This window comes from Myotis brandtii, unplaced genomic scaffold (assembly GCF_000412655.1).
Source record: "Myotis brandtii unplaced genomic scaffold, ASM41265v1 scaffold703, whole genome shotgun sequence".
NCBI lineage: Eukaryota > Metazoa > Chordata > Mammalia > Chiroptera > Vespertilionidae > Myotis > Myotis brandtii.
Window position 1 is genome coordinate 351418 of NW_005370760.1, and position 5504 is coordinate 356921.

Consider the following 5504-nt stretch of genomic DNA (forward strand, 5'->3'; position numbering starts at 1 on the left):
GGTGGGGTGGGGTCTCAGGGAATCAACAGGGTGGAGCAAGCAGCTATGGCTGATCCTCAGCCCTGCCCTAAGGGGCCCCGCGTCTCAGTGTCCCGGTAATCGCTGCAAGCACCTTTGAGAGAAAGCCGCCCTCAAGTTCCAAGTTCTGCCCACTGCCAGACAGTCCAGTTTCCCCATATGAGTCTAGGTTCCCCAGAGACTCACCCAGAGCTGGAGTTCAGAGCAGTCGGGGGCTTGTGACTCCCGCCCGATTCAAAAAGACAGCTGTGTCCTCAGTTGCTAGTTCTTGCCACATGCGCCTCCATACCTCTGCACTTTCGCACCCCCTCTGAGTCTCAGTGTGCTTTTCTCTTTCCTTCTAGTTGTAGAATTTCCACTCAGCCAGCCTTCCTGTGGTTCTGGATGATGTCCGTTTTGTCTTTTAGTTGTATTTTTGAATTTGTTGTGGGAGGCAGCAATTTCCAGTGTTTACCTATGCCGCCATCTTGGTCCTTGAATACTGTATTCTTAAGAGGATAAGTCCCAGAGAAGTTTACTCTTACTTGAATCCAGTTTACAAACTTTGAACCACTTCAACCATGTGACTGCAGGAAAATAAGGAAAGGATAAAAAAGTCTCTGCACAAACACTTATATCCACAGTTACTCAAATGATTAAAACTGAAGCTCATGCATGAGTATCATACTAAGTGGATGGGCTAAGTTTAAATTTAAATTTTATTCGTGTGTGTGTGTGTGTGTGTGTGTGTGTTCACATCTTAATTTGCAATAGCCAAAAAGTGGAAACAACCCAAATACCTATCAAAGAGTAAACTGATAGGCAGACGCCACTGCCCCGAAGCTGCCCGTGACCAACCATGGTGAATCCCACCGTGTTCTTCAACATCGCGTCGACAGCGAGCCCTTGGGTGGCGTCTCCTTCGAGCTGTTTGCAGACAAAGTTCCAAAGACAGCAGAAAACTTCCATGCTCTGAGCACTGGGGAGAAAGGATTTGGTTATAAAGTTTCCTGCTTTCACAGAATTATTCCGGGATTTATGTGCCAGAGTGGTGACTTCACACGCCATAATGGCACAGGCGGCAAGTCCATGGGGATAAAATTGAGGATGAGAACTTCGTCCTGAAACATACAGGTCCTGGCATCCATGGCAAATGCTGAACCGAACACAAACAGCTCCCAGTTTTTCATCCGCGCTGCCAAGACTGAGTGGTTAGATGGCAAGCATGTGGTCTTCAGCCAGGTGAAAGAAGGCATGGATATTGTGACAGCCATGGAGCGTTTGGGTCCAGGAATGGCAAGACCAGCAAGAAGATCACCATTGCTGACTGTGGACAACTCTAATAAATTTGACTTGTGTTTTATCTTAACCACCAGACCATTCCTTCTGTAGCTTAGGAGAGCACCCCTTCACCCTGATTTGCTTGGAATGTTCTATAAAATCTTTGTGCTTGCCAGTTTATTGGGTTCCATAATTTCCCTACCCCTTCCCAGTCTAGCTGGATTGCAGAGTTAAGTTTATGATTATGAAATAAAAACTAAAAAAAAAGTAAACTGATAAGCAAATTGTGGTATACCTATATAATGAAATACTACTCAGCAGTAAGAAAGAACAAACTATTGATACACAAAACAATGTGAATGAATCCCAAAACAGCTGTGACGGGTAAAAAAAAAAAAAGTTAGACAAAAAGAGTTATGTACTGTATGATTTCATATATAAAATAAAATTCTGGAAAATGCAGACTAAGAAGAAAGAGATCAATTTTTGCCTGTGAGGGGTGGGGTGGGAGAGAGGAGAGGATGATAAAGGTGTATGAGGAAACTTCTGGAATAATAGGTATTTTCATGATCCTGATATTGGTGGTTTTATAGTTGAATACCTATGTTAAAACATTAAATTGCATACTCTAAATATGTTCAGTTCAGCACAGGTCAACTCTGCCTCAGTAAATCTGTTTTTTTTAATCATTTTTTTCAATTACCATAGACATACAATATTACATTAATTTCAGGTGTACACCCCAGTGATTAGATATAAAACTTATTAAGTGATCATCCAAAAAAATATCATACCCACCTAACACCATGCATAGTTATTAGAATATTATTGACTGTATTCCCTATGCTGTACTTTACACCCCCATGACTACACTATAATTACTAATTTGTACTTCTAAATCCCTTCATCTTTTCCACCTAGCCTCTAACTTCCTTCCATCTGGCAACAGTAAACATGTTCTTTGTATCTATGAGTATTCTCTTGTTCTGCTTGTTCATTTATTTTGATTTTTAGATTCAATTGTTGATAGATATGTATTTATTGTCATTTTACTGTTCATAATTGTTTTCTTCTTCTTTTTCTTCTTCTTCTTCTTCTTCTTCTTCTTCTTCTTCTTCTTCTTCTCCTTCTCCTTCTCCCTCTCCCTCTCCCTCTCCCTCTCCCTCTCCTCCTTCTTCTTCTTCTTCTTCTTCTCCTTCTCCTTCTCCTTCTCCTTCTCCTTCTCCTTCTCCTTCTCCTTCTCGAAGGTCCTTAAACATTTCATGTAATACTGGTTTGGTGGTGATGAACTCCTTTAGTTTTCTTTGTCTGGGAAGTTCTTTATCTGACCTTCAATTCTAAATGATAGTTTCGCTGGATAGAATAATCTTGGTTGTGGGTTCATGCTTTTCATATTTCAAATTTCACTTTGAATATTTCTTGTCACTCCCTTCTAGCCTACAAAGTTTCTGTTGAGAAATCTACTGACAGTTGTATGGGCACTACTTGTTAGGTAACTAACTGCTTTTCTCTTGCTGCTTTTAAGATTCTCTCTTTGGCCCTAGCCAGTTTGGCTTAGTGAATAGAGCACTGGCCTGCTGACTGGAGAGTCCCAGGTTTTATTGCAGTCAAGGGCACATGCCCCGGTTGTGGGCTCTGTCCCCAGTGTGGGGAGTGCAGGAGGCAGCCAATCGATGATTCTCTGTCATTATTGATGTTTCTATCTCTCTCTCTCCCTCTCCCTCCCTCTCTAAAATCAACAAAAACATTTTTTTAAAAAGATTCTCTGTCTTTGCCCTAGCTGGTTTGGCTCAGTGGATAGAGCTTCAGCCTGCGGACTCAAGGGTCCCGGCTTCGATTCCGGTCAAGGGCATGTGCCTTGGTTGTGGGCACATCCCCAGTGGGGGGTGTGCAGGAGGCAGCTGATCGATGTTTCTCTCTCATCGATGTTTCTGACTCTCTATCCCTCTCCCTTACTCTCTGTAAAAAATCAATAAAAATATTTGATTCTCTGTTAACCTTTGGGGTTTTAATTATGATGTGTCTTGGTGTGGGCCTCTTTGAGTTCATTTTATTTGGGACTCTCTGTGCTTCCTGGACTTGAATGTCTATTTCTTTCACTGGGTAAGGGAAATTTTCTGTCTTTATTTTTTCAATTAGGTTTTCAATTTCTTGCTCCCTCTCTTCTCCTTCTGGCACCTCCATGATATGAGTGTCGGTACACTTGAAGTTGTCCCAGAGGCTTCTTACACTATCATCATATATTTTTATTCTTTTTTCTTTTTGCTATTCTGATTGGGTGGTTTTTGCTTCCTTATATTCCAAATTCTTGATTTGATTCTCAGCATCCTCTACTCTACTGTTGATTCCTTATCGATTATTCTTTATTTCAGTTAGTGTATCTTTCATTTCTTTTTTTTTTAATTAAATCTTTATTGTTCAGATTACATTTGTTCCTCTTTTTTTTCCCCCCATAACTCCCCTTCTCCCAGTTCCCGCCCCACCCTCCGCCCTCACTCCCCACCCACTGTCCTCATCCATAGGTGCACGATTTTTGTCCAGTCTCTTCCCGCATCTCTCATTCCCCTTTCCCCCCCAAGAATAGTCAGTCCATTCCCTTTCTATGTCCCTGATTCATTATAATCACCAGTTCATTCTGTACATCAGATTATTTATTCACTTGATTCTTAGATTCACTTGTTGATAGATGCATGTTTGTTGTTCACAATTTGTATCTTTACCTTTTTCTTCTTCCTCCTCTTAAAGGATACCTTTCAGCATTTCATATAATACTGGTTTAGTGGTGATGAACTCCTTTAGCTTTTCCTTATCTGTGAAGCTCTTTATCTGACCTTCAATTCTGAATGATAGCTTTGCTGGATAAAGTAATCTTGGTTGTAGGTTCTTGCTATTCATCACTTTGAATATTTCTTGCCACTCCCTTCTGGCCTGCAAAGTTTCTGTTGAGAAATCAGCTGACAGTCGTATGGGTATTCCCTTGTAGGTAATTGAGTCTCTTTCTCTTGCTGCTTTTAAGATTCTCTCTTTGTCTTTTGCTCTTGGCATTTTAATTATGATGTGTCTTGGTGTGGTCCTCTTTGGATTCCTTTTGTTTGGGGTTCTCTGCGCTTCTTGGACCTGTAAGTCCATTTCTTTCACCAGGTGGGGGAAGTTTTCTGCCATTATTTCTTCAAATAGGTTTTCAATATCTTGCTGTCTCTCATCTTCTGGCACCCCAATTATTCTGATGTTTGTACGCTTGAAGCTGTCCCAGAGGCTCCTTACACTATCTTCGTATTTTCGGATTCTTTTTTCATTTTGCTTTTCCGGTTGGGTGTTTTTTGCTTCTTCGCATTTCAAATCTTTGACTTGATTCTTGCGCTCCTCTGGTCTGCTATTGGGTGTAATATTCTTTATTTCAGAGCGTGTATGCTTAATTTCTAGTTTCTTTATCATAGCATCGAGGGTCTCATTAGTTTTCGTGAAGCTCTCCAAAAGTTTATTGCAAGCCCTCAAAATTGCGTTTTTTAGCTCTATATCCTCCATTTCTGTCATGTTTTTTTGTCTCCGCATTTTTTATGCTTTCTTGGTGCACCCCCTAGTGGTCTTTGTGCGCAGTCTTGTTCTAGTTGAGCCTTGATTGTTGTAGTTAATACTAGAGGGATTTGACCACCAGGCCGACTGGCTGTGTGAATCAGCTGTGTCTGCCGCGGAAAACTTCTGTCCTCTGGGGAGGTGCTAATCTAGCCTTTGCCTGAGGCGATCCGGCAAATGGCTCTGCGCAGGGCTTGGGCGGGGCGGGCTCAACAGGGCGGGCGGAGGGAGCGGTTATAGCCCCTCTCAGTCCCGTTCCCAGAGGCTCTGCTTCTCAGAACCCCAGGAACCGCTGCAAACCTCGGAGAGAAAGCTGCCTTCCAACTGATGCCAGACACTCCCGCTTCTCCCGTTTGGGTCCGAGTCCCCAGCGCGTTCCATCTTTTAGTTGTATTTTTGAAGTGGTTGTTTGCGGCAGCAATCTCCGGTGTTTACCTATGCCGCCATCTTGGTTTTCGGTCAACAAAAGGAAATTTTTTAGTTGATCTTAAATCATCATAAAACTGCTTCCATTCACTGCCATGTTTATCTAGTGTCAACCCACATGATTGTCCTTAACTCACACACTACCAGTTCCACTCCAATGAGGAACTGCAGCTAAAAGTCACTGACCGGCTCGCACCTCGGCCACCTCCGAGCCGCCGCCGGTCCTC

At 42.4% G+C, this 5504-nt stretch overlaps 1 pseudogene; it reads left to right on the forward strand.

Annotated features, from left to right (window-relative positions):
- The first annotated feature begins 848 nt into the window (after window positions 1-848).
- Window positions 849-1366, forward strand: LOC102250089 (annotated as a pseudogene).
- The last annotated feature ends 4138 nt before the right edge of the window (window positions 1367-5504 follow it).